The sequence below is a fragment of the Protopterus annectens genome, chromosome 2.part1 (genome assembly GCF_019279795.1).
Source record: "Protopterus annectens isolate FY-2018-M chromosome 2.part1, PAN1.0, whole genome shotgun sequence".
NCBI lineage: Eukaryota > Metazoa > Chordata > Ceratodontiformes > Protopteridae > Protopterus > Protopterus annectens.
The window spans coordinates 725,367,023-725,385,581 of record NC_056729.1 but is presented as its reverse complement, the minus strand read 5'-3'; positions in this window follow the sequence as shown (position 1 = coordinate 725,385,581).

The window sequence follows — 18,559 nt, the reverse complement described above, 5'->3', positions numbered from 1 at the left end:
TTGAGCTTGAGTTCCTGAAGCTCCACGGTAATACCCAAAGTGCTGTTGCTTTACACTCTTGTGTTACCTAACCAACCATCTGATAAATTCATGTATATCATATACAAAGTTTTTTTAAAAAACACAAAAATACAAAAGTAAACATAAACACTTCATATTAAGACCTTCTTTAAAAATGCCACCTAACTACATTATACATATTTGTAAACAATTAATGTTGTTAGTGATATAAAAAATATTTGTATAAATATATATATACTTTTTTTATAAAACACCATATATGTGTGTGTGTGTATGCTGTGTTTTGTTTATAACAATTATTGTTAATCAAATAAATATGTTCATATATATATTTATAATAATTCAAAATTTATAATTTTATAAAATTTAATAAAAGACGCAAATGTGAACATTGTTTCTAGAAGAATTTTACATTTATCTATCTAAAGCTTTAATATTAAGTAAACATTTATTGTTAACTATCATAATTGTGGAGCTAGCCATGACTCTAAAAGAGAGAAGTGCTTAGCATTTGGTCAGCAATGCCACAGGTGTAAAAAATGGAACCATTTTCAAAAGTTTTGTAAATCAAGCAAGCATCATTCAGTTATTAAGAAAGATCATGCAAAAAAGCAAGTTGATCATACAGACAGCTGCAACACTACTTTCTATGTAGATGGTGTATCAGTGGTCAGTGAAAATGCTAATGCAGTAGATTTGTTGGCAAAGAATGAAGTATTTTGTACTGTCCTGATCAAATTTTAAACCCACAAAGCTCAAACTCAACAGTGATTCAAAGTGTAATGTGATGTCAGCAGAAACATATGCTAAAGTGAGGGCTGGTGAGCAACTTAATTTGGGCAATTGTGTGAAGCTTGTTGCTTATGGCGATAAAGAAATTCAAACCAAAGGATCAGTACTGGTTTCATGCTATTCAACTGGGAACAGTTACAGCTTGCAATTTTATATAGTCTAAAGACCTGTGCAGTCATTATTCGGTCTCAGAGACAGACTGAGAATGAAATTGCTCTCTTTTACCAAAGAAGTCCCTCGTGTAAGCACATGTCCCAGTTCCAGCTTCAGTGACACTATTTTCTCAGAGTATGCTGATGTTTTCAATTACAAGCTAGGCAAACTTCCACGAAAGTAGACCCAGAGGTCAGTCCAGTGGTCAGACCAGCAAGAAGACTTCCAATAGCTATGCAGGACAAAGTCAAGATCCAGTTAGACAAATGGTGCAGCAAGGTGTGATTTGTCCAGTCACAGAACCAATTGAGTGAGTGCTTCCATGGTAGCTGCTCATGAGAAAAATTCAGATAAGATCAAAATATCCATTGACCCAATAGACTTGAACAAGGCATTAAAAAGACCTCCTCATCCTATGTGTACAGTTGAGGAGATTGCAACCCTCATGCCAAATGCTACTGTTTTTTTCTGTCTTAGATGCAAAGAGTTCATTTTGGCAAGTGATGCTTGATTGCAAATTTTCACTACTGACTACATTTAGTAACCCATTTGGTAGATACAGATTCCTCAGGATGCCTTTTGGAATAAATTCTGCCAGTGAAGTCTTTCAGCATGCAATGGATCAAATGTTTTCAGGCTAGCCATGTGCAATAATAGTTGGTGATTTACTGGTTGGAGAAAGTGGTGAAGCAGAGCATGACCGAAACCTCAGAAATGTTCTGCACAAAGCTTGTGAAGTGAGTTTAAAATTCAAGCCCCTGAAGGGCAAATTTAGACTACCAGAAGTTACTTATATAGGTCATTTATTTACCAGTACAGGTTTATGACCAGATCCTTCTAAACAAGCAGCCATTCTTGAGGTGCCAGTTCCAGACAATGTCCAAGCTTTGCAGCACTTTCTTGGTATGGTTAACTATTTTGGAAAATTTATCCCTGACTTTAATGAGTTATCAGTGCCTTTAAGAGAGCTGACATGCAAAAATGTTGCACGGTCATGGTTAGAACAACACCAGACAGCATTTGATAACCTCAAACTGCAAATTGCTAACCAGCCTACATTAAGATACTATTGATGTCCACAAACCAGTAGTTCTTTCTTGTGATGCTTTGAAGTTTGGTCTTGGTACACTTATTCTTCAAGAGGGCAGACCTGTTGCCTATGCATCTAGAACTCCTGCCCAAACTGAGAAGCAGTATGGTTAAATTGAGAAGGAACTTTTGGCAATTGTGTTTGCATGTTCCAAGTTCTATGATTATACTTATGGCAGAGCAATCCAGATAGAACCTGACAATCAACCTCTAGTCACTATTTTAAAGAAGCCTTTGCATTCTGCTCCAGCATGACTACAAAGAATGATGCTCAAATTGCAAAAGTACAATTTCAAAATGGTCTATACAAAGGGTAAGCTTCTTTATCTGGCTGATATCTTACCCAGATCACCCAGAAATACTATGGAACAGCTTGAAGAAGAGAATTTTGACTTTGATGTCATGGAAGCGCATAATTTTTCTACCACAAGACTTGATGAGCTGATAGATCATACAAAGACTGATCCAATTTTGCAAAAGCTCAACCACTTCATCAATGTAGGATGACCGTCAAAGCAATCCAGTGTACCGCCAGAAATGCAACCTTACTTTCCATACAGAAATGAGATGCTGATGGAAGATGGTATCATTTTCAAAGGACCAAAAGCTGTTGTTGCTACTTTCTTACAATGTGAATACATTCAGATTTTACATCATGGCCATCCTGGTTTCAATTCTACCAAAAGAAGGAGAAGAGGACTAGTATTTTGGCCTTCTCTAGCAAACGACATTGATAACGTGTTTTCTTCTTGTTCAGTGTACGACAGTACTAAGCCACATTTGCAAAAAGAGCCACTTCAGCCAAATTCCTGAACTACCTTGGTCAACAGTAGCAATTTACATAATTGAGTGGAACAGTCAACATTACTTAGTATTGATAGACTCTTATTTTAAGTAGTTTGAGATCGATTTGCTACCTAACCTTACATCTAGTGCTGTTATTACTAAGATGAAATGGCATTTCTCAGTCCATGGTAGTTCACACAAAGTTATTTCTGACAATAGTTCTCAGTTTACCAATTCATTGTTTCAGAGATTTGCTAAAGAGTGGGACTTAATCCATATTACTAGAAGTCCTGAATATCCACAGTCAAACGGCCTTGCTGAACATGCAGTACAGAGTGCAACACAATTACTGGAGTGGTCAAAGCATGACAATACTGATATCTTCTTGAATTTACTCAATCTCAGAAATATACCCAGTGACAATCTACTTGGCTTGCCTGCTCTGAGACTTCTATCAAGGCAAACCAGTATAACCTTGCCTATGAGTTCTAGTTTGTTGGTACCTAATGCTAAAAACAACAGAGCAATCAAAGCCCAACTTTTTAAAAAGCGTTCTTCTCAAAAGTCCAACTATGATAAAAAGAGCAGATTTCTTTGTCCACTAAAAGAAGGAGAGACAGTGAGGATGCAAATGGCTAAAGGCTTTGATCAAACTGGTCAAGTGAAAGGTATATGTATTGAGCTGAGACCCTACTTAGAGGAATCTAAGGGTATAAGGTACAGGAGAAACCTCAGACATATTCTTCCTGTATCAGAAACAATATCGCAGCATCATACCTGTGATACAGACTCTAGATCTCAGATGAACCCTGACAATGTTTGTACCAAAGAACATGTTCCGGTATCCTTTCCCATTCCTGATGATGTCCTAGATGTTCCCAAAGTTGAACATTCCTTGAAGACAGACCCAATGCTAGATCAAATTCTGACTTTTATGCAATACGGTCAGGTCATATTTCAAGAGCTAGTATAAAATATACAGCAACTTGGACATAATTGTTTTATATGTGTCTAATTGTGTATGATTGCATGTCAGACAATTAGTTCTGTATAACTGCATGTCAAAAGATCATTTCTGTAAATTGTATGTCATTAAATACTGTCATTTCACATATGGACTATTTTTCAAAGAGGGAGGATGCAGATCAGAGCATGTGTATGTACCTCTAAGAAGCACTTCCAGATGTAGCACTTGCATATAAATAATGAGCGCGCTCAGGCAGCAATGCCATTTGGAGAGAAGAGCCAGAGTGTTAACATGCATGAATGTGGTAATCAGTCTGTTTATAAGTTTAAGTTTAAATTACAAAGCCTCATTTCTGATGTGTTTGTTTGTAATAAAGCTACTTGAACAGAACCCACAAATGTTTGTCTTTTTGTTTTATCCTGACCAGACAAGCGACAATGAGTTTCTTCCAGAAGTTTTCTGTACTTGCAACTATATTTATGCATTTCCACTTTTCTTGCCTTCTCATCTTCTGGTTTGATTTCCATTCCGACCTGACGCCGATATGCTTCTGCAAAACTAAGCAAAAAAGTCATCTGAGATTTATTCCTCTCATGTTTCGAAACATTCACTACATTTGGGTCTTGTGAGGTCAGCAGATATGTGTGCAGTCCCACAGTTGCCGATCTATACATGTAATCAATTTCAAGGAGGCCCATCCCTCCTTCAGAATGGGGAATATATAATATTGCTATGCACTGATTGTTATAAATCATTTGCTGAGCATGAAGCATCCCTCTTATTTTCCTGTCTAAGCTATCCAGCACATTTTGGGGCTAGTCAGTTACTCAAAAACTGTAAGTTAGGACAGGAAGAGCAAACTGGTTTATAGCTTGAATTTTGTTTTTAGATGTCAATGCTGTTTTTCAGGATTAATTTAAGTCTTCTAAAATATTTCTTACTAAGTTTTATATTGATTTGTTCATGTTTTATTGTTGATCATTCTTCAATTCCCAAATATTTATACACTCCCACTTGCCCAAGTTTTTTTATATCGCATTCTTCTCCCAAACTGATGTTTTCTTGGTGCCACAGTTTTCCTGCCTTAAAGGTTGATTTTGCACATTTATCAAGACCCAATAACATTCTTATATCATCTTAAAAAGTTTTGACAACTTGGAGTTGTGCTTTCAGTTCCTCATCTGATGAGCTATACAGTTTTAAATCATCTACAAACAGAAAATAATCCAATAGCACTGATGGACCCAAGAAAGGCACGACTCTCCATGTTAAAAACTTAATTTATTTTAGGTCATAAGTGCTTCTGCAGCTACTTCTGCTTCATCAGATAACAAACACATTGAATCAGAACTGGCTTTGAAGTAGAAAAGTGAAACAGTGTTAAATCACATGACCACAAAATTTAAAGAACTACAGCTAAAATATATGTTATTTAAACAACATATAAAAACATGTACATATAAATGCAACATAAAAGCTGTCTAAAAATATATACAAAACTTCATGTGAGCAAGTAAAAATACTGCTTTAGCTAACAAGAAATCAAACATGTATTTGCAGATGCAAAGGCAAATACTCTCATCTGGCTAGTGGTCTTGACTTCAGTTTGGGTTTAATGGACACAAATTCATTCAACCCATGCCTAAAATCTCACCTCAGCCTGATAATCCACTTAGCTTCCATCTGTTCTGTTTGATTCCATATATCTCCACCCCTTATAGTCTCAAAGACTCTACCAATAACACGAAATTTTAATGTGTGCCCAGAATACGTAGCCAGTACATGTTTTGACAAAGCACTAGTTGCCCTTCCCTTTTGTATATAATAAACATGCTCTCTGATTCTCTCCCTTAAAGCCCTATCAGTCTTTCCTGTATAAAATTTGGAACATTCCTTATAGTGGGCTAAATAGACAGCCTGCTCCATACTACAAGTAGCAAATATATGAAACTCATAATCCCTTTTTTGGTCTGGATGTATAAATTTTGCACCGCTGTCAATGTAACAACAATACCTTCTGTCCTATGCACTTGTGCTGTAACAGTAAAAGTTTTATTTCTGGCCCCAAGCTCCCTAGATACTTCACTTTTCTGCCTGGATACAGCTGATGTCAATCGAGAATCACTAGCAGAATCCACCACTATGTTAACAGGGCCAGAAAGAAAACTTTTACTGTTACAGCACAAGTGCATAGGACAGAAGGCACTGTTGTTAATAATGCACCTGCACAGAGCAACTTGGTTGTTTCTGGAGCCTCACCCTCTTTCGGCTCACACACACTTCTGTTCCCTTTGCCTATAAAAGATTTAAGTCATCAAAACAACCTAACACGCTCACGAAGTCAGGGCAGACAGAAGAGGAAGCAATATCAAGAAGGCATTTATAAAAAAAAAAAACACCTAGTTTGGAACATATCTACTTACAGTCTTACTGAATGTGAGCACAATGTGTTAAAGAAAGGACTTTCTTTTATACCTGCAAGGTATTCTGATTATAGTAATGTTATTTTAGATGTGAAACTTTTTGCTACAAATCTTACTTTGTAACTGCTATATAATAATAGTAATGATTGTTATGCTGAGTCTAATAGTTTTAAAAAATCTAGTACATTTGTGCCTGCTGTGAATTCCCTTATTAATGCGTTTGAAAAACTGTGTATTCAGGATATTTATAAGTTAAAGCAATCGACAAACAGAATGCATAGGAATTATAATTTAACTAAAGAAGAGCATTCAGCTCTGAAGCAACTTCAGGATAACCGTGACATAATTATCACCCCTGCAGACAAGGGTGGGCCAATAGTAGTTTTAGATTTGGTCTGGTACAATGAGGCTATGAACAATTTACTTAATGATGATAAGTTTATTTGGTTATTAGTAAAAGCAAGGTTAAACAGATGAAAATTAACATTCGATGCACAATGAATAAGTTATATCAGCAGGAATTACTACAGAAGGAGCTACTTGATTATTTTTTGGTAAAAGATCCATTACTTCCTATCATGCAAGGCTTACCCACGTTGCATAAGAATAGAATGAATCCACCTATGTATCCTACTATTGCAGGATGCAACTGGTGTACCGAGCCCATATCTAATTATTTAGAAAAGTCCCTGAGACCATTGCTTAGCTGATGAAGCAGCAGTAGTTGTGAAAGTGTTTATGACCTACAATAAATTAAGTTTTTAACCTGGAGAGTTGTGCCTTCCTTGGGTCTATCAGTGTTCTTGGACTATTTGCTTTATTTTTGTTGGACTCTGCTGCTCTGGGAAGTTGGTGGTAGTTTTTCTTTGGCATCCACAAAGACAAGGTGAGAAGTCTTTACACTTTGTTGTTTTCTTTGAGCCAAATTATAGCCATGGCCTAAGCTGTTAAGTAAACAGTTTAATGGGTTAAGGGCAAGACAGAATAGCAACAGTGACAATGAGTCACTCCGGAATATCGCCCTTTGAATTTTTATCCCTGAGATAAGAATTTGTCCTTTATCATGGCTTAATTGCAAAGTGGTCTGCCACTATTTCAAGATCATTGTAAAGTAGTTGATCAGTGTAGGGTGCATCTTATACATTTTTAAGCACTCGTTTATCCATGAATGTGGGATACAATCAATTGTTTTTTGTAGCCAATCTATGCCATACTTAAATCCTTCCACTTTTTACAGTTCTCCTTTGTTCCATACGAGTTTTTATTGTCCTTTTGTTCTATTGCCATAACTGAGTTTTCTTCTAAATGACTATAAACTATGCTTGCATCAATTCTAGTATATAGTTTATAATATGTCGGAAGGCAGGTTATTGGTCTATAATTTTTAGGGTAGTTTGGAGGTTCACTCTTAAGTAGGAGCATTGTTTTTTCTATTGTTAGCCAGGTTGGTGTCTATTCGGAGTGCACATAGAAATAGTTCTTATTCATGGCTAAATCTTCATGTAAAGATGATAATACTTTTAACCAGAAGTTAGGTACTGCATCTATGCCTGAAGTTTTCTGATTAGAGGCTTTTCTCAACTTTGTTTCAATCTTTCTGACTGTTACTTCCTCCCATTTCATACCCTGTGCCTTTAACTTCTTATTCTTTCTTTCACTTCTTCTATCCATTTAGTATCTTTGTTATGATCCACAGGATTTTCATTAATACTTCTCCATAATATATATATTTCTGTATGGGTGTTGTTATTCTCTGAAAGGATCTGCATCTAAAATCCTACGTTCGCCTTTTTTCTTGAATTCCCCCCCAGTTGCATCATCATCCCTTTCCACATTGAATCATAGCTTTTTGTTTATGTTATATATGTCAGCCTTAACTGTGTAGCTTTAAATTATCTCTTCAAATCAGGTAATCCTAAGCCATCATCTTCTATTGGACGAATTATCTTATCCCACTTGACCCTTTCCCTCTTCCCTGCCAGATGAATACCTTCAACTGTTTCTTAATTATTGTACACAACTTCTTCTCTGATGGAAAGTTCACAGAGATACCTTACTAAAAAGATACAAGGCCTAAACAACAGCCCTACATGGATCGACTCAAAGTCCTGTAACTATATTTGGTATCCTATAAACTGCTAAGATGTTATCTGTGTATGGCATATAGTGCATCCTCTGCCCCATAACTGATGAATTTATTGCACATCAGCAAGTCAAATGACATCAGAAATACTCAGTCTAGGGATATAAACCTCTTCTGCAAAATCAGCAGAATTCTTTAGAGGGCCAGGATACTGCTACTGTGAAACAGACTCCCAATCCACATAAAGCAAAGTCCATCTCTGTCCATTTTCAAGTGCAGCTTACATTTATGGATAGGAAACAGAATGTTAACCCAGGACTGCTCCCTGTACTTCTAATGGCAGAGGCAGCTCCTAAATGCTTTATCCCATGCATGAGTCACCTCAAATTATATATTGTATGATCCCAGTTATTCTCATTAGGGCTAATATATAATTTCTAACCATGGAATGGGTGAGGGCAGTCTATATCTAAATAAGTTAGGTTACTTTAAGCACAAAAAGAGAAACTGGCTAGGCTTAACATGTCTCACAAGGGCAGTTAGGCAAGTACTTACCTATAAACCTATGGACCAATTGATAGGTACATAATTTACAGCTATAGCCTTTGTTTTATCTGCATTAATTTTGTATCCCAAAAAGACTTGAAACTGTCTCAAAATATTCCACAGCACTGAGATGTTCTTTTCTGGTTTTATGAGGTACAAAATATAATCTGTAAATAAACGTTTCTTGATTACCATACTAATTGTATCCTTGAATTTCTGAGTCCCTTATTTTCTTTGTTAAAGGCTCAAAATGTAAAGCAAATAATAAAAGGGAAGGAGGATACCCATACCTGGTTCCTCTGTTCAGACACAACTTATCAAAGGGAATGTCCCACTTTAACTCTGCATCCAATCCCTCATATAGCCTCCTAAACAACCTTATTGTATCAGGGAATGCAAATACTTCTATTGTCTACTTATAAAATCCCAGCTTACTCTGTCAAATGCTTTCTCTGCATCAAGATCTACCAACAGTAGAAGTATTTTCTTTATTATGCTTCCCTCTGGATTATTGTTGTTTTATTAATGCTGTCAGATGTTTGCCTCCATTGCACAAAAACATACTGATGTATATGAAGCAGTTTTGGCAACACCTTTGCCATTCTTCTCACTATCATATTAATACATTGAAATGGGTCTGTATGAAGCTGGGTCTGATGGGTCTTTACCATCTATATGTATTTCAGTCACCATAGCTTTTTCCAGGATGTTGATGCTTTTATTCCTTCTAAAATACTGTTAAAAACTTTCCAGATCTTTATCACTTTCTTCCCTCCTAGCTTCCAAACTTCCACAGAAATACCATCTATTCCAAGAGACTTTCCTGCAGATTGATTATACATCCCTCTTTATCGCATCACCTATCTTAACTGTTAATTATTGAGCCTCATCTTCCTCTAGCCTTGGCATACTTGAGTCTTCCATAATGTTTTCATTTGTCCTCTTTTTTTTGATTTTCACATGCCCCTGCTTTAGACACATTTTCATAAATTTTCTAAAATATCTCTAATACCTCTACAGGATCTCTGTAGGTTTGGCAACAACCTTTTCTACTTTGTGTTGCCTAAGTTATTGTGCTAAACATTTTTTCTGCTCTGGAGTTATCAAAAAATAGTTGCTCAACAGCAATCTTTCTATACTCATACATATTATTCAGATACTCCCTTGTTTTCTCTTTAACACTCTGCAGTTGCACCTCTTCGTGTTCTGTGAAATTCCCTTTGTTCTGTAATACTTTAGCCATTGTCAGCCACTCTAATTAATTTGTTACATCTTAGCCATAATTCTTTTTCTTTTATTTATGCCCTATTTTTAAACTCCACTTTCATTTTATCCCACTCACTAGCTATAACTTCTGAAGAAATTTCTATATTCCTGAGAATTCTTGAATACTTTCAATGACCCATTCTCTAAATTCCTCTCTTTTTAACAGGTAGGCAGACAGGTGCCAGTGTATCATTTTACTTCATTGCCTTGCATTTTTAACTTAATTTGTATTGGCACATGTTCTTAAACAGTTATTGGATGAGTGTCAAAGCTTTCAATTGAATGCATATGTTCCTATGAAATATAATTTCTGATGAATCTAGCCCAATTATTGCAGCTTGGGTAATAGGGTCATAAGTTAATAGGTAAGCATCAGGCTAGCTGCCATTGTTGGGCACTTTTAGCCTATCCAATTTCCCTTTCTATGTTCAAAATAGCCTATTCTATTTTGTTATACCCATCCCATGGTTAATAAGTATATATATATATATATATATATATATATATATATATATATATATATATATATATATATATTACCCCTATTGATAATAACTGAAATCAAGCAATAGATAATTTCAGGGGGCTTATGCATGGGATAAAGCATTCAGGAGCTGCCTCTGTCCATTAGTAGTACAGGAGGCAGTTTTGGAGTAAAAGTTCTGTTTCCTATCCATAGATCTAAGTTGTATTTGAATATGGACAGGGCTGAACTTTGTTTTATATGGAAGAGAAGTCTGTTCAAGAGCAGTGATGTATCCTCTACTAGATACACCTGTTCCTCAAAACTATTTTGTTGATGCTTTCAGAAGAGGTTTAGATCCCTAGTCCAAGTATTTCTGATGCCATTTCACTTGCTGATATGCAGTCAGTTCATCAGTAATGGGCTGGAGGATGCCTTGTATGCCAGACATAGGTCACATCTTAACAACCTATAGAAAACTGAGTAGTAGAGTGACAGGGCTTTGAGTCGGTCTGTGTAGAATGTTATTAAGGAACCTCTGTGGGTGTTCCAGTTCTTGCATGAGTCTAGACAGATACATGCCAAATGGGACTTTATATTCAATGACAGACCTAATGAGGCTGAGTTAAGGGAAACAATAACATGTCAACATCCGGACAAAATCCATTTGTTTATAGGCTGTGCAATATAGAATGACTTTCTTACAACAATGGACACATATTAGTCAATGGTTAGGTCACTGTCAACATAAGTTCTCAAATCCTGAACAATTTTATCAACTCTTAGAGGCACATTGTCAGTGTGGTAGTTCCCTGGGTTAGATAATTTTGCAAATTATAGAATAATATATTTTTGGCATTTAGTTTCAGTCCATGATTTTGGCATCAGTTATTTATTTGGGATAAACCTTCCTGCAGGATGGGAAAGTCATTTGAGGATTCAGTGACTGCTCCTAGCATGCAGTCAATTGCAAACTTAGTCAGCCAGAGCCCTTTGGTCCTGGCTTCAACTTCAGAAAATAAGCTGTCAAAGAAGAATAATATGTACATTTTCTCTGAGTTCCTGCTACTGAATTCCTGCCTTGCATACAAAATATTTGCATGAATGTCTTCATAAATCTATATACTTTTGTTATATTTTTCCTTCCAGCTCTCCAAGATACATCCCCACTGAGGCAACTCAAGTTCTACTTCCCACCTATAAGTAATATTCTCTTCTAAATGCTGATTCATTTTTCCCAAAATTTTTACCTCTATAATAACAGTTTTAAGTGGAATATAGATGTGCACCAATGTAATCCTCCTCCCTTTCCAATATCCCAGTACTGAAACAAATCTACCATTATTAACTTTTTCCTATTCTATCACTGTTGGAGTTCCTCTAGCAATAAATATAATGGTTCCTCTTTTTCTTAGTCCTTGATATTCTGCTGAATATCCATCCTGAAATCATTTCTTCATCAAATTCACATGCTCCTTTTTTCCAAATGTGTCTCCTGCAGCATTGCAATATGCAATCTGCATTTGTTAATATAATTCAATAGTCTTAGCTTTTTGTCTATACTGTGAGGCTATTTAAATTCCAAAATAATATGGATAGTGTGGAGATTATGACAGAAGTTGCTATGCCCACGTATTGTACATGATAGCTTTTTAAATGTCTAATTCCAACTGCTGTGTTACATGTACCCACTAATGTTTGGAAGGCTAATCTTTTATGCATTTGTTTCTTGTCATCTCTGTTTGAAACTATGTCACATTTTTCAAGACTTGTTGTTTTAAGAAAAACCTCAAAAAAAAAATCAGAATACACCCATAACCTATTAACTTAAAAAAACCCACAAAAATATGTACATATTCAAATAATGAAGTTTAACCCTCTAGGAACAATTGTCCCAAATTGACAGCTGCACCCTCAAGCATTATTATTTTTTTATTTATTTTATTTTACATGTGTTTACTGGAAAAGTCTGACTGGACACAGGTCCTTTTTCAGCAGAGGCCCAGGGAGTAAAGCTCCAACAATAACAAAGACATACATTGTAAAAATTAAAATTAACAATAATAAAAGGAAATTATAGTAGCATGAAAGTTCAGCAATAGTACAAACATGGGCAATACAGTACTTTAGAGGTTACAATATCAACCTGAGATATGTGAGCATATGCATATAAATAAAGAAAAAGGCAAGTTATAATAGAAATGAGATAAACAAGTGAAGTATGCTAGCACTAACTGAAGAGTTGTGGTTAAGTATACAGAACAGAATGACTGAGGTTATCCATGCTAAAGTACATGTTACAGCTTGTGTGCCCACTTACACTGATTGCAGTCTGTTCTTTTCTTATCTCGATGCCCCTCTTAGTTGTGAATAGCAGTTTGAATGCTTTCAGAAAACATCAACTTTTAGTCTTAAAAAAGTGCACTGGGTATCTTTAAATAAAACTAAATTATATACTGTTCTAGTAAAAGCAATGAAGTATTTAGACTGCCCAGTAAGCTGCTATCTCTTATTCAACTCCAATAATTTCAGACTTTATTTCTTACTAAGGTTTTTGCCCTTTTACTTTTTAATTTTAAATTTTCCTCAGCAAACAGTGTTCAGAACTCTTGAGATGTATTACCTGAACCAATAATCAGCTTGTATCCATGGAAACATAAGAACAGAATGTACAACCACTGTCAGCTGCAGACTTTTCAGCTCACACTGGATACTTATTTGTTAAAGGAAAGACACTGCAATCACCTTGTTTTCTTATTTTTTAATGAATATGCTTACACAAAGAACACTACTTGCTTTTAGATTAAGCCAATGGCATTAATCCAGACATTTTCCTACGTAAAAGTATGATAAAACATCTCAACTATACATATATTATAATCAGTGCATTTTATACCCCATCCTCCACCGTGACAGTCAAGATTAGAGCATATTATTTTAACCACGCCTTTATATAGCCTTTCTTCTCTTTTTTACACTATAATGCCTACATTTCTTAAAAGTAGTTGCATGCTTTAGTATCTTTATCACATACAGCAGTCCCTGAAATGACTTATTTTTACAACATGATTTAGAAACCCATGACTACATACTACTCAGATCTGCTTTATTATATAACATGCAATTTACATCATAAAATGTTTTATACAAATGCTGTTAAGACCAAAAATTGTTTTACTTGCAGTTATTTTTTTATGAGTCATTCTAAGCATTAGTGACATGAAGTGATGTGCATATGCTTTTCGGTTCACCTACAAGTTTACCAAAGACAGCAAAAGTCCAATCTTTCTTAGCCACTTTTTCTTGGAAAGCCATATTTCACAAATGTGATTGATGCTTTGTATCACATTTATTTACTAGTTTCAGTGTTGATGGTGCTCTTCCTGTTCAGCTAAATCTTTCAACATCAACACTGGACTCTGGTTCAGGTGCCAGGTACTCTCAACTCTACTGTTTAACTCTTGTGCTTTCTTCTGTCTCTCAAGCATTTGCTTTGGAACACTGGAAAAGTTTTCACTGGCAAAGTTTCTCTATGGGCTTTACTGTCAGAAGAATGAGAAGCAGAGTACCCATTTGTTTGATTGCTCACTTTTTGGTGGACAAACTTTTGTATTTCCTCTTTAGTCTGTTCTGCATTAAAAATGTCATTAATCCTCCAAAAAAATATTCTGAAGTCAGCTGGATACAGCAATTTGAATCTCGCACCTGCCTATCAACAATCCCTGATTGCTGGAATAAATTTGCTTCTCTTCTGCTTGGTGTACAGTGAATAATCATTTTTCACAAGTACTCTACTGTCTCCGATTTTAAGTACTTTGCCCTCTTTACACAGTTTTGTCAGGATCAACTCTTTCTGCAAGTATGATCGGATCTTTACTAATACAGGTCTTGACTGCTTTCTCATGGCCAGGTTTGGAGCATACACTTGATGTGCCCTTTCAACTAACAAATCCTGCTGTGGAATGGCATACCAGTTGCTTATTTGTGCTTTCATAAAGTTAATAAAGTCATTTCCTTTCAGTTTCTCTGGTACAGCAGAAATTCTCAAGTTTTCTGTGCATACTTTGTCCTCTAACTCTTCAGTTTTTTGAAACAGCTTTGCTTGAGAAGTCTCATACTTAGATTGTCTTTTCTTCATTTCATCAATTTTTTGTAGTTTTATCAGTTTATCTAAATAGCTGCATAAACTTCTTCCTTTTTTTCCAGCCTTCTCTTATTAGAGTTGATATACTCCTTCAATATTTTTTTTATTTTGATCAGCTACGAGTACATTTGATTTATTTTTTTCTCTACATTACTGGAAGCCATCTCATGTTCCAAAGCTGCAGCTTGAACTTCTTTTTGCTGAACAGCTGCAAGATTCTTCCCAGTCAGTGTTTTCTCTTTACCTTTTCTTGTTGATTTTCTTTCAAGCTCACTAAGTTTCTTCATTGTATTCAGGAAGTGTACCTACTAGCAAGTAACGGAATTTTACTAAAGCTGACAGATTTTTCTCAATGCTCAGGAGTCAGTTTCTTTTTCAGACAGGTAGAGGTGACGTTAAGCTTGGTGGCACAGCAGGGCAGTTGTTAGTGTAGTCACCTCACAGTAAGAGGTTCTCTGTTTAGATTCTCAGCTGCGGTGCCTTCTGTGCAGATTCTGCAGGGCCTCCCTATGTTTTCATGGGTTTACTCTGGATACTTCAGTTTCCTCCCACATTCCCAAGATATGCTACAGGTGGATTGGACATTCTAAATTTTCCCTAGGTATGAGTGTGTGCATGTCTGTGCCTTGTGAGGAAGACTGGGCACCAAGCTGGCAGCTTGATACTGTAAAACTCTACTGTCACTCACTCTGCATACCTATAATCTGCTGTGGTGACCCCTAACAGGAGCAGTCAAAAGGAGAAGAGGAAGAAGAGCTGAAATTAAGCTGCTGATCAGTGTGCAGCCGTCTTGGAAGTCCACCTCCATTGCTTCTTTTAATGTGGAAGGTATAGCATCTTCTTCTTAAAATAGACACCTACACCACAGCTTCTTCTATGTCTCCAACAAATAAGGGCAGTAATCACTTTCTGCTTTATTGTCTCTACTGTCTTTATAAGCTCCTTCAGCATCCTCTTACATTTAAGCTGCTCTCCCTTTGTCTAAATGTCTGCCACGCTCTCAGTTTGCTTTCTTTTTGTCAGTCTGCAAATGATGTCTCAGAACACACTTTATCTCGAGTTTTAATTCCATCCTTACTTGCAGGTATTTGTTGGTGAAGTCAGTATTTATTTATTTGTTCTTTTATTAGTATTATTATTATTATTATTATTATTATTATTATTATTTTGCTTTAGACTAATAGTAATGTGTACAGATCTCTTAACTTTCCTTCCCAACTCACTTTCAGCACTCATCCTTTTTCCTCTGCTTTAGTCCACTCTGTTTCTGTGCTAAAAGTGTTTGAAAGTTTCTGCTCAGACTTCTGCCTCATAATGATACTTCAAGGTTGTGCACACTTCAACATTATTTTTTTCTACTGACAGTTTTCGGTTTCTGTTGTTCTAATATCAGGACCTGTGTCTCTCTCTCTCTCTCCTTTTACTGTCTAACCACAAATACCTTGTGGCCTCTTTTGTAAATTCAGCACAAACTACCTTCTCTTGAGTTTCATTTGAACCTCAGTATGGATATCACTATCTTGTTCTCCCCCTCTGTAATACTGAATGAGTGTGTGAAGATGTCATTTTATCTGTTTCTTGTTAAGCGAGACAGCCTACCACACTTTGCCTCTAAATTTTCCTCCAATGTCTTTTACAGTGCTTTAAAATGGAGAAAATCTTTTCCTAATATAAAATTGGGAATCAAATAAGGGATTGCAAGACAAAATGTAATCGTTTTTCCTGAATTCTTTAAATTTCACTGTTGGTGAAGAGATATTCCCTTCTACCATCATAAGTGTATAATAGCTCTACTTTTTGGTTATTTCTAATCATATGCACAATTATCTTCTATTTTTCCTTTCATAACTTTGATGCATTAATGTGACGAATTGACTTTACTGTATTCAGAAATGTATTTTCCATGCACTCCTGGATTCCAGCCATACAAAAGTTCAGATAAGGGGTAAAGCCAGTTAAAACTAGTGTCTCCTCTATAACAACAAAGAATAGGTAAGTCAATAAGATTATCATAACTTAGTTTCCAATACACAATCCCTAAGAATTGGAGAAGTGAATTGCTTAATGCAGGTAAGCCAAATTACAGAATCCATGAAAAACATGGGATTTAGAAACAATTTTTGCTGCAGAGAGGAAGACCTCATTATTGGCTCATTTGCATGTCTTTGAATCACATTTTCTACCACACATTTTAATGAGCAAGTGTTGCAGTTGTGTACTGTGATAGCCCTTGCATTATGTTTAAGAGGCACCACCCCACATTCACTCTCATACACATTGTATACAAACACACACACAGTCACTCAACCTCACACACTACCCTGCCTACACTCCATTGTGCTCACTGACACACTCACAAATATGCTGTGACAAACACAAACACACATCTGTACTCTTGATTCTGTACTATGACCACCCAGCAGACATTCACACACATTCCCATTCCCATTGATACACCTATGGTCAATAACACACACACACACACACACACACACACACACACACACACACACACACACACACACACACACACACACACACACACATACAGATTGCATGCAGATATTTTCATTGATCCCCCTGTAGACATTGATATACACACACTTGCACACACTCTTTGCTGAACTTGAATTGACTTTACTGTATTCAGAAATGTATTCTCTGTGCACAAGCACTAGGACTAGATCATCATCTCCTGGATTAGATTCTTTAAGTAGGGCATTCTTATTATAAACTCATTGTTGCATTCCGTGGACTCTGTGCTTGTGTTCCCTTGCTATGAGCCATAACAGCTTTAATCTATCCTACAAACTAACAGAGCACCATGTCACACTTTTATATGGTGTATTTTCTTATTCCTAACCTTTGTTAGCAGTGTCTAATATCCCTCCTGGATTCCAGCCATACAAAAGTTCAAATGAGGGGTAAAGATAGTTAAAACTAGTGTTACCTCTCTTACAACAAAGAATAAGAAAGTCAACAACTACTCCCCAGTTTAACCATCCACATCCATAAGTTTAATTAACATGGGTTTCAGTACTTTGTTAAACCTCTTAGCTAATTCATTAGTCTGTGGATGGTAAAATGATGTCTTCAACTATTGCTTTAAAGCACAGACATGACTGATGCAGTACTTTTGATATAAGAAAGTGCCTTCTAAGTAATTATCTCTTTAAGGATGGCTCCAGGGAAGTTTTCTGAAAGTAGTCTTGACATTAGCTTTGCATATTGGCACTACTTCTAGAAATTAGGTAACTTAGTCCACTGTGCTTGGCATAGACAAATACTGATTGCTGGATTTTACTAGTGGCCCCATGGTGTCCATACCATTCCATTCCATTCAAATGGTAGTGCTATAATGAAATCAAGGGACTTTTATATTCAAGATGGGGTAGAGTTTTTGGACATTTTGGACAAGACGCCCAGAAGTTTAATATTGCTTTCATTATGACTGGCTAGTAAAATCTGGGTAGTACTCTAGTTTTAACTGTCTCTATCCTCCGGTAACTTCCCAACACATAATTAAGACATAGCTTCATTACTAGCATCCTATGAAATATTCACACTAGCAAGTAATGAAAAGTTTCTTCTCTTTCTTTACTTATTATATGTAAGGAGTCATCTTTTAACTTAAGACAGGGATAAAAAATAATAGAAACATCCAGTTCACTAGCTTCATCTGCAACCTTGGTTATGTTCTCTCTTTTTTTAAGTACCATATTACCACTGTGCAATTTCAATGTTTATCTGATTGACTTGTAATTTCCTTTACTCAGGGTTATTTTGTTTAGTAATTTGTCACAAGCTGGAAGGTTCAAATTTTACC